This window comes from Lissotriton vulgaris, chromosome 6, assembly GCF_964263255.1.
Source record: "Lissotriton vulgaris chromosome 6, aLisVul1.2, whole genome shotgun sequence".
In the NCBI taxonomy this organism is placed as follows: Eukaryota; Metazoa; Chordata; class Amphibia; order Caudata; family Salamandridae; genus Lissotriton; species Lissotriton vulgaris.
In genome coordinates this window covers 1,202,064,911-1,202,086,575 of record NC_141694.1, presented here as the reverse complement: position 1 = coordinate 1,202,086,575, position 21,665 = coordinate 1,202,064,911, and positions in this window count along the sequence as shown.

The following is a 21,665-nucleotide window of genomic DNA, read 5'->3' as shown; positions in this document are numbered from 1 at the left end:
AATACCGACCTGGTATCTAAGCGCTTGCTTAGGGAACCCGTCCTGGTATTCCCCTGTGAGATAACCCCGGCAGGGTATTCACAAGGTGAAAGCCAGGCATCCCACCGCGAGGGGCCATTGTGGAGATTAAGCAAGCTATTGCCCAGAGTCGCAGCGTGTGAACCCGTGAATTGAGTAGGCACCGGAGCGAGAATTGTCTGACACACAGAAACGCTAAAGGCAGTAGAAAATAAGACACAATGAAAAGTGGCGAGAAGCTTGAAGAACCTGTGTAAGAAACAAAGCCGCCAAAGCAGAAGATAGCGTCTCACAACTACTCAGCTGTGGTGACGACCCAAATGTTAGCTCATAGCTAGTGCTTTATGAAGGTGCCGGTCCAAGTGGCAGCAGATGCTGCCAGAGGGAGCTCTGCTCCAGACAGCAGAAAGTTGCACAGGTTATGATGCTGCCACATTCCTAAAACCACTGCCTCCCTTCAAATATTGGTAACAGATGGACTCCCTGTATCGAATCCTTTGATGATTTTATTGATGCGCTGGAAGAAGCAAATGGCAAAATGATCATTACATATCTAAAGAATTTGGTAGGTGAAAGAGTAAAAGAAGTGATAAAGAAAATACTACACAGTGATGAAGTGACTTACCGTCAAATCAAAGAGGTGTTAAACACCGAATTCAATTCAATGCCAAATGTCGAAAATGAAAAATACATTTTCAGTTATGAATGGTTGAAAGCTGGTGAAACGATGGATGAGTTTGTAGAAAGACTTGGTTCGTTCATCAAGCATTGTAAGTTCAATGAGTTCAACGATGAAGAGTACATGCGTCTCATTGTAATTCAATGGTTGTCTCTCTGATTTCTTGAAATGACTAATGCTGAAACAGACACTCAGTTTGGATTGAGTACTACTGGCTGCCAGAGCGGAAGGAAAAGCTGAAAGACAAGCAGCTAAGATTAAAACCCAAAATGAATCAATGCTGAGTGTGAAAAGTAAGTCAAAACACAAGGTAGAAGGACATAAAGTCATGTCTCCAAAGAATAAGAAGTTGTATTTCCGATGTGGATATTCCTTTCCACATGAAGGTAAATCTCCCACCACTGGACAGATAAGCAAAGGCTGAGGTAAGAGAACCATTTTTTAATGGCTTGCAATGCAAGGGAAAGATTAAGTGCATCACATCGAGAAAACAAAATGGAGGAAGATCAAGTGCGTCACATTGAGAAATAAAATGGATGGCAGAAAGTTCAAAAGACCTTTCAACCATGCCCACAAAGCCAAGCGGCAGCATCAGTTGAGGCAAGTAAAAACTGAACATTGATTGTCTTCAAATTCCTCATCTAAAAGTTTCTCATTGTCAGCGACAGTGAGTAAGATAGGTGTGCAATGTCGATGTTGATTGCTGGACAACATGCACATGTAGGATTAGCTTTTTGTAAGGAAAAAGGCCAGTCAAAGCTTGATCGACAAGTGAAAGTTCAATATTCATTTGGACACTGTTCCAAAATCACACTGAAAGTAAATAAGTGCTCCATACCTTTTATCACAGGCAGTGGTGCGTCGATAAACATTATGCCTTTGGAAAAGTACTATGAACTGTCTCTAGGGCCCTGTTTGACCCAGTCAAAAACTAAATTGTATGAGTGGGCTGCTTAGATGCCACTGCAAAGTCAAGGTTCATTGATAGCAACTGTGAAACATAAAAAGACGAGAGTACAAGCACCAATTTGTGTCCTACAAGGCACTTCATTAAGTGCATGTTTACTCAGTTTCAGTACTGCTGCTGACATGGGGCTGAATTCTGTAAATTACAATGTCAATGCCTATCACAAGATAGTACATCAGTTTCCATCCTTGTTTCATGGGCTAGAAAGACTTAAGTGTCAAATGGAGTATGCTGTTTCTGGAAAGCAAAGGTAGTCAAATGAGGAGGCTCGGAAGGTCATATCCTGAGCTAATACTGGAGACAGGGTATCTCCCAATTTGGGAAGTGAGGCCCTCACACACCAAGTTGGGTGTCATGCTTCATCATAGGGCTTGCAATGCCCGACGGGCACCCTATGGGGGGCTCTTTCTCAGAGATCTTTTATCTCAAGCAATTTGGGGCAGTGCGGGTAAGGTATCCAGAAGTGTAGAAAAGTGAGTGCAGATGAGTGGTGAAGTTGTGGGGGGGGGGTTAGATAAAAAGGTTAGGATGACGATTGTTATAACAAATGTAAAGAACCGTGTACCACTAAAGTGCTCCATAATTATTTGCTCAGACACGTATATAGACTTAGCAATACTTAAACCTTAGATTACTGTCTGCGGAAAGTCATCTCTAATGGAAGAGGAAACCTCACACACTTTTTAGTGTCATGCTTCATCATAGAAATCCCCTCCCCACCCTGGTAGAACAATACTATCAAGTCGGACTCAACCTCCTCGAAAACTGACTAGATAGGAGGGAGGTGACTAGGAAGGAGGGAGTTCTTACAGAAATCTTACTGGACAAAACCATAAGACAGGGGATCCAGCGAAATATTTAAAAATACCTTAGTGTGCCTCGGTGAAATACCTTTATTCAGCGGAACACTAGGTATGGTTAAAAAGTAAAAATTGGTTGGGTAGTGGAGCACAATGACTCACACCCAACTAATTACCGACATGTTTCTTCCCATCATTACTAGCCTGTAAGGTCGGGGGCATTCGTGAGGGCTTGTGGATCCCTATGGGTGAAATATTCCTAAATAATCTCCTGTTCGGACTAATTAGGTTGATCAGGGAGGTCTCCTAATTTAGGTCCTACCACATTATCCTACCTGTTAGTAAGTAAGTTGAAACTTGAAACCTATATTAGAGAAATATAAAGCAAGAAAAAACAGGATACAAGGATTACCAAAGTTAACTGATTGTACATTTAGGGAAAAATCAGGTCATCCAATAACTTAAGATATCTAAGGTCGTGCTCACACAAGTTGACATTAAAAACCCTCTTCAAAATATGATGGGTCCTATGTGTACTATAGTGTTATGGCTAATAGCCTGAGTTGAGCTATTTCCCGAAGTTTTAGCGTGGACATTACATGACATGTATCATGTATGTCCCTTAACCTAGATTTTAGGGGATACCTGCATCATGGTCACAGATGAGGGGGGTCCTTTGTAGTCACACACAAACAAAGAGAGAACCACAATACAAATACATGTAAAAATCCAAAAGGTAATGCAGGGGATTATAATTTATCTCACTCATACATTTGTGACTTGTGTCCTGATTCCGACCTGTATAGTCAATACCACAGACATTTTAAAACAAATATTTTTAATAAAAGTAGAAGGATTGCCATTAGTGTTCAGCGGCTATCGAAACAATCTCTATGTTATCAAGAGTTTTCCACTCATTCTCAAGGAGATTGCTTGCAAGATAATGCTAGGTTGATTAACTCATAGTAGACCATTAGTCTATCAGTATAGGCCCTTTTTTGCCAGTTCTCCTTTGTGACTAGTTTAGGTTTCTCTACAACATCTCGTGAAAGTAGCTAACCTTTTTACAAAAGTGTTGAACATATAATGGTACACCCAGTGATTATGTGCAGCGTGTTGATAAAAAATGCCAGTGAGACACATTGATGATGTTTGTTAACCCTCTGGTAGTGACAAAATGGCATGAGTATAAGTACTAGTAAATCTGTCTATTGCTGTTATTAGAAAGTAAATGTAATGGGTCATAAGTACTTAGAAGGGCTCCGAACCTCCATTACCTTTTTGATTGGGTATTGTGGTTCTCTCTTTGTTAGTGTGTGACTACAAAGGACCCTCCTCTTCGGTGACCATGATGCTGGTATCCCCTAAACTCTAGGGGAAGGGACATTAATGATAAATGTCATGTAATGGCCACAATGCTTAAACTAAGGAAATAGATCAACACAGGCTATTAGCCATAGCACTATAGTTCACATAGGACTCTCGATATTTTGAAGAGTGTTAAAAATATATATATATATTGTTCTTTTACATTAATTGGTACTGATTACAGAAAGCTGAATTTGTAAATACACACAACGTGCAAAGCCATGCCAACACTTGAGTAACGTCGTCATGAATATGCATTGCTCACATCCCTCACATGCCCCCCTTCTTATGCTCACAATAATTACAGCTTTCTCAAAAGTTATTTTCTCTGAAAGCATTCCACTCCCCCCACACCTGTGTCCATTTCTTGGGGCACCTTCTGTGAATAAAAAACACCTTCTCTGCCACCATTGCTCTATCCACTGTCTATGTGTGGGAACTACCCGCGTTCCCCAATGTTGAGCTATATTACGTTTAGCCAGCATCATACCCAAAGTCGCGCAGTCCTGAGCCACATGATTGAGGTCTGTTGGCTCCCAAATGTTAAGAAGACATCTCTTGGGTACTGGGGGGACAGTAGGCCCACGAACCTGTGTGATGGTATTCATGATATCCTCCCAGTAGTGCGTGATTTTAGGACACTCCCAACAAGGTATGAAAGAAAGTATCCAGTAACCCGCAACCCCTCAGACATATTGGGCTGCCAGTCCTTCCCATTCTGTGTAGTTTCTGTCTTGTGTAATATTTTTGCTGCAGTATTTTGAGTTGTACGAGTTGTAATTTGGAGGGTATGGCTACTTTACGTGGAGACGCAAGGGCCTCCTGCCAGTCCGTTTCATCCAGCTCCCCCAGCTCGGCCTGCCATTTCTCATGAAGGGTGACTGTGGGATCCCACCAGTTATTTATAATTTTACGATATGTTAAGGAAATGGCCTTTTTGGTCAGGTAGTCTGTCATCAACTGGTGAGGACTCGGGGAGATTGGTGCCTGGTTGAATAGCTTTTGTGAGCACATGTTTGATCTGTAGGTAGCAATAGTGTTCCATCAAAGCCATCTTGTAGGTTTCCTGCAGGTGGGAGAATGAAACTATCGCACCTTTTTTTCCACAGATCCCCTACCCGCGATATACCTACAAGGTCCAATCTGGCATAATTGTCGGGTGTCCCAAAGTGGTGTGTGTTGGGTTAAGACCCCCTCCCAGCCAAACGCAGGGAGCGCGGTGAACCAAATGTGTACAGCGTGTGCAGTTGGTCTCAATTGTGTATGTTTATGGGATTTATTGTGTAGTGCACCCAGAACACCCTCAGTTCCGAGAGTGTGTCCGTCCTGGCGAAACAAGGGTTCGTCTTGTGAGGCATGTATCCACTGGTTTACCACAATAAGCTGCGAGGCCCAATAGTATGTTTTGATGTTGGGTAGGGTGATTTCGCTGTCATACCAGCGGGCAGGTTTCCCATCACAAAGAAGATGACTTACTTCTGCGTCAATCACTTTTAAGCAGGAGTGAGGAACCAGGAACAGAGTGTTCTGCCGGGCGTATTGAAACCTGGGGAGTGCCATCATTTTGAACAGGGCGACTCCACCCAAGAGTGATTCAGAAAAGGGGGTGGTGATGAACAGAGTGTCTGAATTAAACAGACCACTCTTACGCAGTCCAAAGATCAGGGCTTGATCCATCACCGTTATTTATCTCACTGCCCCATCCCAGCTCAGAACCTGGCTATATGCAAATCAGTCTGTCCCTGGCCCAGTGCATCATGGGAACAGGGCAGACTAAACTACCAAGCCAATTCTTCACCAGAAAGGAGACAAGCTACCGGGGACCGGTTTCTGGCATTTCAGCCGTCTTCGGCCCGGCTTGCTTGAATCCTGATGGAGCAGTGAGAAAGGGACTCATGTCTGAGTATACCCTGCCACACCTATAGTGGCCAAAAACGATTCAGAAAAGGGGGTGGTGATGAACAGAGTGTCTGAATTAAACAGACCACTCTTACCCAGTCCAAAGATCAGGGCTTGATCCATCACCGTTATTTATCTCACTGCCCCATCCCAGCTCAGAACCTGGCTATATGCAAATCAGTCTGTCCCTGGCCCAGTGCATCATGGGAACAGGGCAGACTAAACTACCAAGCCAATTCTTCACCAGAAAGGAGACAAGCTACCGGGTCCCCGGGAGCTTGTTTCCTTCCCAGTGTAAGAATTGGCTTTTGTAGTTTGGTTTGCCCTGTTCCCATCATGCACTGGGACAGGAACAGACTGATTTGCATATAGCCAGGTTCTGAGCTGGGATGGTGCTGTGAGATAAATAACGGTGATGGATCAAGCCCTGATCTCTTGACTGGGTGAGAGCTTTTCTGCTTAATTCAGAGACTCTGTCCCTCACCACCCCTTGTTGTAAATATTTTTGTCCACCCTAAGCGTGGAAGGGTATTCTCAGATGTGAGACCCTTGCTCATTGCACCATCAGGATTCAAGCAAACCGGGCCGAAGACGGCTGTAATGCCAGAAACCGGTCCCCGGGAGCTTGTTTCCTTCCCAGTGTAAGAATTGGCTTTTGTAGTTTGGTTTGCCCTGTTCCCATCATGCACTGGGACAGGAACAGACTAATTTGCATACAGCCAGGTTCTGAAACTTGGATGGTGCAGTGAGCTAAAAAACGGTGTTGGATCTAGCCCTGATCTCTTGACTGGGTGAGAGCTTTCTGCTTAATTCAGAGACTCTGTCCCTCACCACCCCTTGTTGTAAATATATCCACCCAAGAGTGTCAGTGGTAGGGAGTGCCAATGTTTAACATCATCGCGGAGTCTTTTCAGGGGCTCCGAGAGGTTTTTCTAGATGAAATGTGTGGGTTGGGAAGTGATATATATATATTCCAAGGTATTTAAACCCCTCTGTCTGCAACTTGTGTCGTGCAGTCTGGTGGCAACCGCAGAGGCGGGCCATTAAGCACATAGAGAACAGACTTGGCCCAGTTAATAGTGTAGCCGGAGACGCTAATATATGACGCAAAGATGTCCAACAGCCCAATTATTGATCGTCGGGGATTCCATATTTAGTAAGATGTCGTCAGCATATAGGGAAATGCGATCTTCCCATCCCTCCGTCCACTTGAGGCCCGCGTATCATTGAATCCCTCCTTATCCAGGCCGCCAATGGTTCCCATACTAGAGCAAACAGAAGGGGAGACAGTGGACAGCCTTGTCTTGTTCTGCGACCTAGGGAACGTTGACAGAGACTCAACCGTTTACCACCACATGTGCCAGAGGTTGTGTGTAGAGAAGTTGGATCCAAGCACAAAATTTGGGCCCAAAGCCAATCAATCAATCAATCAATAAATCACTGCATTTGTAAAGCGTGCTACTCACCCGGGAGGGTCTCAAGGCGCTGGGGGAGAGGGGTAAGTTACTGCTCGAACAGCCAGGTCTTGAGCTGCTTCCTGAAGGAGAGATGGTCTTGGGTTTGCCGTAGATGGGTGGGGAGGGAGTTCCAAGTCTTTGCTGCCAGGTAGGAGAAGGATCTTCCTCCGGCGGTGGTTCTGCGGATGCGTGGTACAGTGGCGAAAGCCAAAGTGTTGTAACACTGCAAAAAGAAAGGGCCATTCAACTAGATCAAAAGCCATACGTGCGTCCAAGGAGAGTATGACAACCTCTTCCTGGATAGTGGCCATGCGGGCCACACACTATGAAGTGGCCTCAGATTAAGAGCTGTATTGCAGCCCGGCATAAAACCTGATTGGTCTGGTGCACTAGGACTGTAAGGTGTGGTTGGAGCATAGCGTCCAGTTATATTGGTAATATTTGGACTTCTGCATTCAGCAGCGAGATTGGTCGATAAGATGAGCAGCCCTGAGGGGCTTTGCCGGGTTTTGGAATTGTTACGATTGTCGCACTGCGCTGGATTCTAGGGAGTGTTCCTGCCTCAAGGCTAGCTTCATACATTTTGAGCAAGTATGGTGCGAGTTTACATGCTGCTTTTTTGTAGAGTTCGATGAGGATGCCATTGGGACATACAGCTTTCTCTGATTGGAGCCCACCTATTGCTAGTGTTAGTTCATCGGGTGTCATGTCTGTCTCCAATGCCTGAGCTTCGCGGGGTGCAAGTTTGGGCATCTGTACGTCGTGAAGGAATGCAAGATTCTCCTCCAGTGTTGCCGTGGCTTTTGGAGTGTATATAGACTCATAATGAATTGCGAACGTGTTTACTTATACCTGCGGGTCTGTATTCGCCACCCCAGTGTCTAAGTTTAGTTGTGCCACCCAGCGACCAGCGCGCTCGCTCCTGTACAGCCACGCTAGAAGCGTGCCAGTCTTATCGCCAACTTCACAAATAGTGTGTTGTGTTTTGGTGACTTTAGCTTTATCCTCCTCCCACATGTAGTCCCTGTACTCCTGTTTTACTAAGCTAAGCTTATGAGCTGTGGTATCGTTGGGGTGTGAGGAGTGTTCAGCTTTGGATTGGTTCACTGCCTGCTCAAGAGTGCATCTGCTGCACTGCTTCCTGCTTATGAGAGGTAATTAAGGATATTGCTTGGCCGTACAAGATTGCCTTATAGACCTCCCACAAGGTCGTCGGGGAAGCTACTGAGTGTTTGTTTTCCGTGAAGTATTGCAGCGTGGTATTGTGTAGGCCTTTCCAAATAGTGGGGTCATTAAAAAAACAAGGGTAAATGGGATATATGCGTCACCGCCCTAAGAAGTGAGATGTGTATTTTATCATAACAGGAGTGTGATCGGAGATACCTCTAGGGAGGTGTAAAATCTCTGACACCCTCTCCAGACCAGACAAGAGTGTAAGGATATAATCTATCCTGGAGAGGCTATTTTGTGTGCCCGATTGAAAGGTGTATTGTCATTCCTGGGGGAAACGCAAGCACCAAACGTCTATTAGACCAAAGGCGTCACGGAATTCAGCCAGACGAAGGTGAGCCCCGCTTTGTTCCTTAGAGGGGTGTCTGTCAAGTGTAGCTTCAAGCCTGGCATTAAAGTCACCCCCTATGATCAATTCACCCTGCAGGAGTGCGAGCAGGAATTTACCAAGGGCCGGGAGGGCAAGATTCTGTAGAGCAGGCGGGATATATACGGAGACTAAATTGTACGCTAGCCCCTCCCACTGACATGAGATAGCCGCAAAACGTCCCTGATTGTCCTTCCAGGACCCGTTTATAATGAGTGGGAAGTTTTTGCAAACTAGTATCCCCACTCCCCTCGAACCTGAAGTGAATTTAGAGTGCGCCACCATTGTAAATTGAAGAGGGTTTTTTATGAACACTAGTATGAGGATGACCGTAGGTATCTTTAGTTATTTGATGACCTGATTTTTCCCTAAATGTACCATCAGGTAACCTTGGTAATCCTTGTATCCTGTTTTGTTTTCTTTCTTTATATTTCTCTAATATTGGTTTCAAGTTTCAACATACTTACTAACAGGTAGGATAATGTGATAGGACCTAAATAAGGAGACATCCCTGACCAACCTAATTAGTCCGAACAGGAGATTAATTTGAACTATTTCACCCATAGGGATCCACACGCCCTGACGAATGCCCCAGACCTTACAGGCTAGTAATGATGAGCAGAAACATGTTGGCAGGTAGTAGTTGGGTGTGAGTCATTGTACTCCACTACCCAACCAATTTTGACATTTTAACCATACCTAGTGTTCCGCTGAATAAAGGTATTTCACCTATGCACACTAAGGTATTTTTAAATATTTAGCTGGGTCCCCTGTCTTATTGTGTTGTCCAGTAAGATTTACGTAAGACCTCCCTCCTAGCTAGTCATTCTTCGAGGAGGTTGTAATGTCCTACTAGGGTGGGGAGAGGATGCCTATGATGAAGCATGACACTAAAAAGTGGTACCATGTGATAGGCCCAAGGCAATGCGTCGCATGTCCGCGATAAAGCCAACACGACGCCGCAAAAATGCGAAACACAAATGCAAAAAAAGTTACGTTGAGGCCATTGGCGATACAAAATGCAGTGAAAACCAGTGACAGGCCTGCAAATCCTGTGGTCGTGCGGGAAAATGCACTATAAATGGTACAAAAAGAACACAACAAAAACAATGCAAAGTGCTTAGCACCATCGATGCAGAGGTGAACGCGAACCCCACAAGCCCTACAGATCACCAGTAAGGAACAACAGGGTTGGGGAAGGCCAAGGAGAAGAGGGAGAGGAAGAAAGGGTGCAGTCCGCAGGAAAACCAGATCAGCGTCACAGAGGTGACAGAACACTACTATCAACTGACCGACAATTAGACTTACGTGAATGCAGTTGGAGTGTCGAGGAGGTCAATGGAGGAGGCCAAGAGGTGCTGGCATTATGTGAAAAGCAAAACCAAGCACAAACCCTCTGCCAACTGGAAGGCAGCAATGGCGACAGGAGGTGGGAGTCCAGCCCAACAGGAGGAGCTGAAGGAAACGGAGGCCACAGTCATCAGTGTGGAGACGGTGCAAGGAGTTGGGAGTCCGTACACAGCTTGAGAGGACCTGACACATCAACAGGCTGAGTAACGACCAAGGGCTGGGGGGCCGTGGGGAGATGGTCAGAATGGCACACATTCACAACAATATGAAGCACACTGCACACCCACAATGACCCTGGATCATGTCCCTGACCCCCAGTGCAGTAATTTCTCTGTCTTGTCAACATTTCCCATAGTTGTTCGTTGAATCTGGTTTTTCCACGAGTTTTTTTGCAGGCCTCTTCCTAAAAAAGGAGTTTGTTGTTGATGATGATTTCCCCTTCTGCGACCCTCGTTATTCTCTGTTTCACTCCCACTTGAGGAGGATGATGTTTCAACAATCCCTTCTCCCACTTTGTTTACAATAACATTCCCTTCTCCCAATATATTGGGAGATGGGTAAGATTTATTGATGACATCTTTATGGTGTAGACAGGGACTGTAGAGAGCCTACTTCAATTTCATGAATGGTTGAACAGTAGATTGGCAGATTTCAAGTTCAGCATGAACCATTCGAAAACCAGAATGCCGTTCCTCGATGTTGAAGTTTATGCAGAAGATGAGAGACTGGTAACTCCACTGTTTAAAAAAAAACACTGATAGAAACAAGGCATTGCAATTCACAAGCAATCACCCTAAAAGTCTAAAAGAGAACTTGCCCTATGGACAATTTTTAAGGATCAAAAGGAATTGTACTTATAAAGATGAATATGTCTTGCATGCTACCAATTTGTTAGAAAATTTGATTGACAGAGGCTACCCAAGAAAATTTCTGAAAAACGGAATGAAAAGAGCATGGTGGACTCCACGAGAGATACTCTCAGAAAGAAAAGAAAGTACACCTATGGAAAGGATAGTATGGGCATCAACCTTTTGTCCAAATTCAAACCATGTTAAGAAAATTATCCACCAGAACTGGCACCTGATTAAACATGTAGATGGATCTTTGGCTACAAAACCACTCTTTGCTTTCAAGAAAGATAAAAGCATAGCCAATCAGATTGTACAGGCTGCAGTGCCTCAACCCAAGTCTAATACATTGCGTGACTATGTTGGCCTACCACCCATAACAGGCCACCACAGATGCGGTACTTGTAGTTGCTGCGACTCAACTGTAGAAGGCACGTTATTGACACATAACTCTATTTTTTGGAAACATTATCTATTTACTAACTGTAAATCGAAGAATGTTGTTTATGGGATTACCTGTCCCTGCCAGAAATTATACATCGGGAAAACCAATCAGGGGATAAGATTTAGGATCTCGAACATAAATCTTGGATCCGAAAAAATGTACATACCGCCCCCTTGGTCAATCACTGGAGGACACACAATCACACAGAACGAGATCTGAAGTGGACTGTAATCTCAAAAATTGAACTAGGAAGTAGAGGCGGTGATCTGGAGTTGAATCTGAAACGCAGAGAGGCTCTATTAATTATCAAATTCAATTCAGCAGTGAATGGATTAAACAAACTCTCTAAAATCTACAACTTATGATAACAATATTGGATAAACCAAGTTCGAGTCTGCGACAAACTATATGATGGTCGAGATCAGTGATATCCAACTCCGCCGTTCACCCGTCTAAATCCTGAGAGCAACCATTCCAATTAAAATGTTTCAATCGTTAACTTTATTTCTCATGCCGTTAGCACCCCATTACAAATAGGAATATGGTGATAGGGGTGCAACAATAACCTAGTCGAATTAATTTGCAAAAACCACGACAAGGCCAGCATGATTGATACATAGAGGGACAACGTAATACCAAAATAATTTATCTTGTTTAGATCTTCTTGCCACACTACCAAGCTTTGCATTAGATCCATCCCCTTTGAAACATCACAACGTGCTCGCGAGTACCGTTAATCACTCATATTGCTTTTTTTTATTTAGACTGCTCAACAAATTGAGGCGACCCTTTAATCATAATCAGGAAGGATTAAATGTGTGAAATGTGCGAAAAACGCGCTATATACAGGTCTCATGCTTGGCCATTAAAGCGGGGATTGTGTTTTCAAGTTTGTCACATCGTAATATTCACAGTAGTAGCAAATAGTACTACATCTCCCATAATTAGGTCTGCCGCGGGAACCACGTGACCTGCTTACATCATCATAGAAAGCCCGGCGGCTCGGAAGTGCGGAAATAGCTGCCAGCAGTCTTCCAAGACAACAGTGAAATTAAACAGGGAAAGCGTTAATCGAAAGGTATGCAGATAAGCGGCACGTTTGAGGCTTTGTGATCGTTAAAAAACCCGAATAGTATGGCAAATGTATTTATGGACCCGTTCTTGTTACAGCGCTAGAATTCTGCCGATGGCAAAAAAAAGTCCCGGCTGATTGGGTGTCCCCTGCAATGTATTTTTGAATGTAAGTGCTTGTGCATTTGAATACACAGTTAATAGCCCAATAAGTTTGGGATGTGTTAAAAGAATGTGTTGTTTGTGATTCTTTCAGGTTTATGTCGTGGAGTGGTGGCAGATTTTGATTATCCCGGCCAGATATTAGTAAGTCCCTATAGCGATATTGTTTAAGTTTGTTAATAGGAATTTGTGAAACAAGAGGTAAATTGTTTTCCATCATCTTTTTGTGTTTCAGATTGAGGCTGTTCTTTCAGGAATATAAATAAATCGGCTGATCTATAGCTACAGTGAGGAAGGTAAGCTTGAGACCCCAAGAGGGGATGAGGGAGGAGTAGTGTAGTTAAAATAACAGAAATCACAAATGTTTTTTGATTTTTTGTCATTTCAGCTTGTTGGTCCTGAGGACAACACCGCATACTTGGAGTGTTCGAAACGCGTCAATCTGCTTTTTTGTGACCTATAGAGTTAATAATTAAAAAAATTCTTGAGTTGGTCTAACAATTTTGTATTTTATGTACCATAGATCTTATATGATTTTTTCCAAAAACTAAAAATATTTTTGAATATGTATGTACACTGTCCTTTTGGTAGGGTATTAGTATGAATGGGTGTGTTTGCTGAAAAGGGGTTTGAAAGAATGAGACTGATTCTGGATTGTATATAAATATCAAATGTAAAGTTGGGGGGTTAGGAGTCGAATATGGTGCTGTTTTAGGCTTTAAGGTTTGGGTTTAGGATTAATGTTACTATATGATACTGTTTTGCCGTTACCGTTTACACTTTAGGGTTGTTAGTGTATGGTACTGTTGCGTTTTACTGTTTAAACCGTTGTGTTAAGGGGAAGTGTCAGGGCGTTGTACAGTGTTTGGCGGGGCCGTAAGGGAGATTTTTGCGGTGTGATTGATTGCTTGGTCGTAGTGTGCGATCAAAAAGTATTTTGCATGCGTGTGAATGCGGAGTCCGATGTAATGGTTTGCGCGGTGAATGCGTGCGATGTAATGGTGTGTGCGATGTGAGGAATGCGATGTAATGGTGTATGTTGTGCTTGTGCTTGTTTGTGTTGAATCGTCATACATCCGGCCAGCCCACTCCGCTCATGCTTACAGGGGGGATGTAACAAGCTACATTTCCGCAAGCTTCCCCACTGGCTGGGGTGACATGGTTGCATCCACTGTCCACTACCCTCCAAACACTAGCGGTGCATGTCGACATGAATATGTGTGTGGTCCGCATACTGCAGTCTGGCCATGTCATCCACGCCACACTTGGCACTGTGTACCTTCTCATTCATCGGTTACTTGCCTCCTTCAGACATGCCTGGTTCATTCTGCTATTGTGTGGCTGAGGTGCCATGCCGTTGATGGCTTATGTGCATGGCTGGCCCAGGTTCCCACAGTAAATTGTGCTGTTGTGTCTGGCGGGTAGGCATGTTGTTTGGCATTTTGTATGTGAGTTTGTAACATGTTCATTCCCAGTGTTGTGAGTTGCATGATTGTGGAGTTGAGGTGTGTGCTGTATTCATTTGTACTTACCAGTGAGCAGTGCATTTCCATAGGTGCCATCCTGGTAGCGCTGGTTGATGACGGTTTGTCGGAAGAGGTAGGAATCATTCTAACTGCCTGGGTGGTTGGCGTCGATGTTGGTGGTGATTCCCTGGTGGTCCACTATTGCCTGCACATTGATGGAATACATGTGCTTTCTGTTGCAGTTATTGTGTGCTATGTTGCCAGGTGGCACAAGTAGGACATGTGAGCAGTCAATTGCCCCTAACACGTGCGGGTAGCCAGCTATGGCATAGACGCCTTGCTTGGTCTCCAGCTGTTTCTGCTCAGTGTGGGAGAGGTATAGATAGTGGGGTACCAAGCTGATGATGCCATCCACAACCGTTTTGAGGTACTTGGTTAGGGCTGGCTGTAAGACTACTCAGACTCTGGCAGTTGTTGTTTGGAAGGTGATTAATACAAAAGATTGTACCTCGGCACTCTCCAAATTCAAATTTCTATTTGTTTATGGCTGTAAGCCTAAAACATACGTAGAAAACTAAATGTGACAACTCACAGGAAACACTAGTCAGGAAGCAACAATTCAACAGAGATCAGGTGTAATATTAAGTAAGCTTTCCTGCTTGCCGCACGTGCTGCACTAGCTGTGTCCAGTCCTGGGGGGGGGACTACAATATCCAGCCTGCCTCCCACTCGTAGCACATGGCCGCCACATCATTCAACAGCGCCAGGAGGTGCTAGATAAACTCACACCGACTACTGCAACGTCTGATGCTCGCGGACAGCGCCTGGACGAAGCCCAGACCAAGGGTGGGCCCGTCTAAGGTATAAGCCCGTCCGAGGCCGACAGAGGCTGGGCTGGGCCATGGTATTAATATCTGCACATAGATCATCTTAGAAGGTGCTGTTGTATTTATATATGGTTTTTACCATTGAGTCTGTTGATACAGATATACTGCATTGGGTCGATAAAGCCAACTATGATGAGTAAATCCAAATCTGGAAATGGCCAAGGGGTGGTGGGGACATAAGAGATCGATTTCCCCTATACTAGTTATATATGTATCTTTATTAGCATGATGTATCTATATAGATATATATATTCTTAATGATTTAGTTCGTATAAGGTCCAATCAATTCTGTTCTGGTTAGGTTAGTGAGGGTACACGCTGCACGTATGTCCTGTTATTGCTGAGTAGGCCGAGAACCACACAGACGCCATCTTTGCTTTGTCCCTGTCAGATCCGAGCAATGATCACATTTAACCTCCAGTAGTCAGTAGGCTCCTGTTTAGTTACTGAGAGCAGCTGAATGCACGCTATTCTTTCCCGGTCCTGGGACTCATGGTCGCATCTGGCTTTGGGTGCGATAAGTGCATTCCTGGAGGCGCCGTGCCTGCGCTCCCGGGCACCGGGACGAAAGGGAGTCACCCCTCCTGACCTTACCCCATAATAGCTAAAGCAGAGTTTCGAACTAAATCATTTACGGTGACTTCATGTGTTGAATTGAAAGTATATATGTCCTGTATTGACTATGAGCCAGCAGTCTTCTCTGCGCACCTGCTGGGTGAGGATGGGAGAGGCTCCTCTATAGAGTATTTTGTATAATAAACGATTGGACTTTCTTCACTGCCAACTGACTGTTTATTTGGTAATGATATTGGGGCTATTGGTAGGTAGAGCTCCTTATGTTATATATATTTTTGGTACGTCAGTTGGCGACTCTGGTGGTACTCCGCATTTGGGGTCATCCTCCTGTAACCGGGTAAAGAAGGACAAAGAAAGGGGAGCTCTGGTTGAGGGGGTGGACTGATCAGCGATTCTGACTTACTCCGCTCTCGCGATCAGGGAGCCCCAGCTGCTAGTGACCCTTTGCCGGAGTCCTACAGGCATAACCCAGGTGCTGACCGCGTTGGTCTCCAGTAGTTGGCAGTGTAGAATACGCAATTGTACCTGTGTGCACCAGGTGAGTGAATTGACTTGGGTATATTTTGGAACACACTGTTGAGCGGCGTTTTGAAGCAGTTAACTGTGTTGGATTAGGTGGATGGAATACGACGGAGAACTTTGGGGGTCTGACGGGGCAGCATCGTGGCTGCACGGGCAGATGCTCCACGCACTTGATGGTGAATAATAGAGATTACGATCGGACGCCTTGGTGTGGCACATGTGGTGCGCATCCGGCCGGACTGCTCTCGAAAAGCCCATGGTTGTACCCGGGTAGCCTTTGGGACACATCTGAAGCGACGCTAAGGCAGCGGGCTTAGTCGCAATAGTCTTGAGGGTGAACCAGGAAGAGCACGGGATGGTCTGTAGGTCGGTCTGTGGTCAATCCCTGTCTGATGGTCTCTTGGTAGTCTCTGGACTGCCTGATTTTGGTATCTGTTGGTCTGGTAATTTGAATTAACTAGTTCTCCACGAACGGGAGTCTGCGGGCTCCATTCTTTTGTTTTGGAAAAGACATTGTTTTGAATTTTCTTTTTACGTCTATGTATGTATTGTCTACATGTGCATTCCCTTTTGTTGCTACATGGTGAATCGAATGTCGAGAATGAATGATGAATGATACAGAACTCTATTTATACTAGCAAAGATATATGGAGTACCCTTAGAGATCATGAGCCTGTTGTGCAGCAGCACACCCTGGAGAGTTCTCAAACCGTCTGATCTCCCTATGGGAACAGTGTTTCCCTGATGGGAGAGCCCCTCAAGTGTTGTATGATATTCTGGATCGGGCTCACAAGATTGAGTTGGGGTTGGAAGAAGTGTACAGAAATTTTGAAATTTTATTGAGATATCGGGAACGATTGCATTTGAAATGTCCAAATTGGGACTCTCAGCATCCTATGTGGGAAGTCCATCCTATTTATCATCCGGAAATACCAGAACTAAGAAATTATCAAAACCAAGTGACTAGAGCACGTGTGGAGGCTCGATTTCAGGTCCTTGCCCTGAAATCACAAATTCCCGACCCTCGTAAAAATCCCACTGCTTATCATAAAGAGTTCACAGAGGCTGCCTCTTCGGCTGTTATGACTCTAGCTGACATAGAGTTATTCTTTAGTTTATTAGTCCCTGTTGATGTGTGGCGTCAGTTGCATGATCAGAATCATGCTGCAGAGTTGGGAGGGACTTGGGAGCAAATTAAAGAATGGGAAAAGGATTGAACGCCGGTGATAAACCTAGACCTGAAATTTTGGCTGTGCCGGGTCGAATCATTAGTTATATGCACTCCTTAATTCCGCCCGAAAGGTGTATTGGGACAAATTGACAGCCTGTAAGCAGAAAAAGGACGAGAGTGTTTTGGACTTCTTTACCCGATTCGAAGGTGTGTTTATTGATTTTAGTGGACAGGATTTGTCAGTGGAAGGTGGTATACGATTATTTGTTAATCGTTTCGTGACTAATTTGTTACCCGAGATCTCGGCGCGGCTACAGGCTGCTGAGAGTACTTTGACCACTTTCACACCTTCGGTTATATTGAGCATATTGAGAGTAATGATAAGGCGGAAAAGAAAGCAAAGGATCTCAAGACACAAGTATTGTTACAGCAAGTAATCAGGGGACAAGGTGGAGACGGAGGCGGTAGAAGATTTATCCCGAGGGGGGCGGGAACCAGATGAAGCGGAGGTCCAGCTGTCACTTTAGGAATAAACCAATGTGCTTACTGTAAACAGGAAGAGCATTGGCGAGCTCAGTCTCCATTGCTGCTTGCGCAGAATGGGGTAGTAAGAGGTAGAGGAAGAGGTCAAGGTGGTGTGGATCGGAGTGATATGTGAAGAGAAGAGGTAGCGCACGGTGAGTCAGGGAAGAATTGTTTTGATAACACGAGAGGAAGGCAGTATCACAACGAAGATTGTGTGACTGATGGGACCGATGGGTATGCTTACACATAGGACAGCCACGGACAGAGTGGGGGCCAGGTGTCAGTACCCATTGATCAGCGAAGGCCTTATGTGAGGGGGCGATTAATGGGGGCTTCTGAAAACTTTCTAGTGGATACGGGTGCAATTAATAGTTCTATTGCTCGTTCAATGGTCCCAGGGGCTGCTCTGTCCGGGCAGAATAATGTTTCTGTAGGATTTTCTGGAATCCCAGCGGTGAGCCCCATTTCTAAACCTATCCCGATTACCATAGGTCCAGTTACAGTGGACTCTCCGTTCTTGCTGACATCACATTGCGGAGAAAATCTATTGGGGTTGGATTTGCTAAAGAAACTGCATGCAAAGATTCATTGTTCCCCTGATGATGTGTATTTGACCATACAACCTCCTAGTAAACATACACTGCAATGCTTTGCTAAAAATGAACCTCTCCCTCTGGAGCTTGCTGCTATCCCATCGATCTTGTGGGCGACTGGGGATACCGCCTGTTTCTATTACTCTGAAACCGAATGCTCATTTACCGCGCGTACCTCAGTACAAAATTTCACCGGCTAGTGAAAAAGCTCTGCTCGCCATTATCCAGGACCTGATTGATAAGAGCGTAGTGGAAGAAACGGCTGCCAATGTATGCAATAGTCCTATATTGCCGATGTTGAAAAAGGCCCCTGTTGGAAGTGATCCCGATCATTTTGATACTTAACCGTTTTGTAATTGATCTGCGAGAAATTAACAAGATAGTGGTGCCGCAGTACCCTGTGGTCTCCAACATCACTACTAGTCTCACTATGATCCCTCCCACTGTCAAGTATTTTTCGGTGATTGATCTGAAGAATGCTTTCTTTAGCATTCCAATCCACCCTGATAGCCGTCATATTTTCAGCTTCTCCTTATCTGGGCACAGCTTCCATTTTTGTCACGCTCCCCAGGGGTATACAGAGAGTCCCAGCATTTATAGTCAAGCTTTGAAAGCAGTATTGGATGCCCCCTGGTAATGTGCTTCTCCAGAGCGTAGACGATTTGTTAGTGGCTTCCGATACTGAGGAAAGATGTAAGGAAGCCACCATTAAATGATTGTCTCACTTGGCAGCCAATGGCAATAAGGTATCCCTCTCAAAATCCCAAAATTGTTGACAGAAGGTGACCTACCTTGGTCGTCTACTGTTGAAACAGGGGAGGAGACTAACCCCTGAGCATGTGACTACCATTTCTAACATGCTTGTACCTCGTACTCAGCGTGATGTCCGTGCATTTCTTGGCATAACCTCTTACTGTCGCCAATGGATCCCTAATTTTTCTTTTCTGACTAAACCTCTTCTGTATTTAACTACAAAAGATGGGCATGAACCTCTACCTTGGAATGATGAATGTCAGAAAGCCTTTGATTCTTTAAAATCTGCGCTTTGCTCTGCACCTGTCTTGGGTACTCCTGACTACCGAAAACCTTTAGTGCTCTATGTACATGAGGTGGACGGTTGTTCGCTTTCTGTGTTAACACAAGGATTTGGTGGTAAGCAGAGACCTTGTGCCTATTTTTCGGCGGTGTTGGACAATGTCGCCAGAGCGCTTCCTAGCAGTCTAAGGGCTACTTCTGCAGTCGCGGTGGCCATTCGACAGTCGGAAGGGCTCGTTTTGAATACTGACCTCACAGTGATGGTACCACACGCTGTGGACACATTATTGAACAAAACGAAGACCCAGCACCTTACGAGTGTGCGTCTTACTGGATATGAATTGACCTTGTTTGCTCTCCATATTACAATCAAAAGGTGTGCCACTCTGAATCCAGCTACGTTACTACCCCTCCCTTCGGATGAGTGAAACAATGACGTACATGATTGTATATTTCGAACTGAAAAAGAGACGAAGGGACGGGTAGATCTCACAGAAATTCCTCTATCTGACCCTCAAGGGGAATTGTATGTGGATGGCTCTTGTTTCAAGTTACCAGATGGCACAACAACAGCTGTGTATGCGATTACGACCCTCCACACTGTGATTGAGGCTTCTCGAGTACCCTATCAGTCAGCACAAGCAGCTGAGTTAGTGGCATTGCTGTGGGCCTGTGAGTTGAGCGAAGGATTGAGAGTAAACATTTACACAGATAGCCTATACGCCTTCGGCGTGGCTCATAGTTTCGGTCGTTTGTGGGCGGAGAGGGGTTTTCTCACTTCCCATGGTCAACGAATACAACATGGTCATCTGATTTTAGGATTACTAACTGCTCTGACATTACCAGAGAGGGTGGCTGTAGTTAAATGCAGTAAACTCATAAATAACAATGCCTATGGTAATATTTCATGGAATATTTAATGTAGGACAGGTACCATAAATTATCTGTCAGTTTTCTAAAAAATACTTTGTGAATTAATCTCAAGATCTACTTTATCATCATTCATCTAATCACTATCCAACCAATTCAATAAATACACCACACAAAAGCTGGTTTATATAACTTGTTTTAGTAAACCAAATCTTTTTTCATTTTTCAGGAAAATTAATTTTCTCTTTTTCTAATTTTCATTTACTTTTTTACATATATAAACATATTAGAAATTTTTAAACATATATTTTTGTACAATATCTACAATATCTACAAACATACAAACAAACACAAAAGTGCACATAAGGCAGTAGTGCATGCAGTGGGTGAAGGAAATGCTTTTGCTGATCAGGTAGCAAAGGAAACTGCAAGATCCAGAATGACCCCGATGTATGTAAACTCTGTTAGGTGGGTTAAGGAGACAGAAATGTTTGACAATACTATGGAAAGTGTCCGAGAAATACAGAGAGAAGCTACTCCCGAGGAACTGGCTCACTGAGAAAAGGAAGTGGGGAGATTAGATAAAAATAACTGTTGGGTTGATTTGACTGAGAAACAGAGATGGTTGTTACCCAATGCATTGGTTAATGCTGTAGTAACAATGGCCCATGGTCCAACACACATTGGAGCAAAAGGCATTTTTGCACTTTTAGATCCCGTGTGGAACAATCCTAACATTCCGAAGACTGCTGCCCACTTTAGTTCAGTATTGTATGGTTTGCTTGCGACACAATCCTGGAGTCAGGGAACCTGTTCTTAGTGGAAATTTTGCACCCCCGTCTTTGCCTTTTGAAGTGCTCCAAATGGATTATATCCAACTGGAGCATGTGAATAATCTAAAGTACGTCTTGTTCATGGTGTGTGCCTTCAGTAAATGGGTGGAGGCCTACCCGACCAAAGAAAACACTGCTCTAGAAATTGCAAAAGCTTTGATTAAGGAGTATTTCTCCCGCTATGGATTACCTAGGGTGATCTGGACAGATAACGGAGACACTTTAATGCAGATCTTATCAGCCACGTTTGCAATGGGTTGCAAATTAAGCAAACGTTCCATGCTGCCCGGCACCCCCAATCTGCGGGACTGGTTGAGAAGTACAATGGAATATTGAAACTGAAGTTAGCGAAAATCCAGGAGGGTACTGGGCTGAAGTGGCCCGATGCCCTGCCTTGATGTCTTTATGAATTATTCCACATTCCCGGTCAGGCTTGTCACCTTATGAAGTCATCTTTGGGCGACCAGCTAATGTATGGGGTGTTCCAAGACCTAGAACGTTTCGTGATATTGTTTACCCAATGATA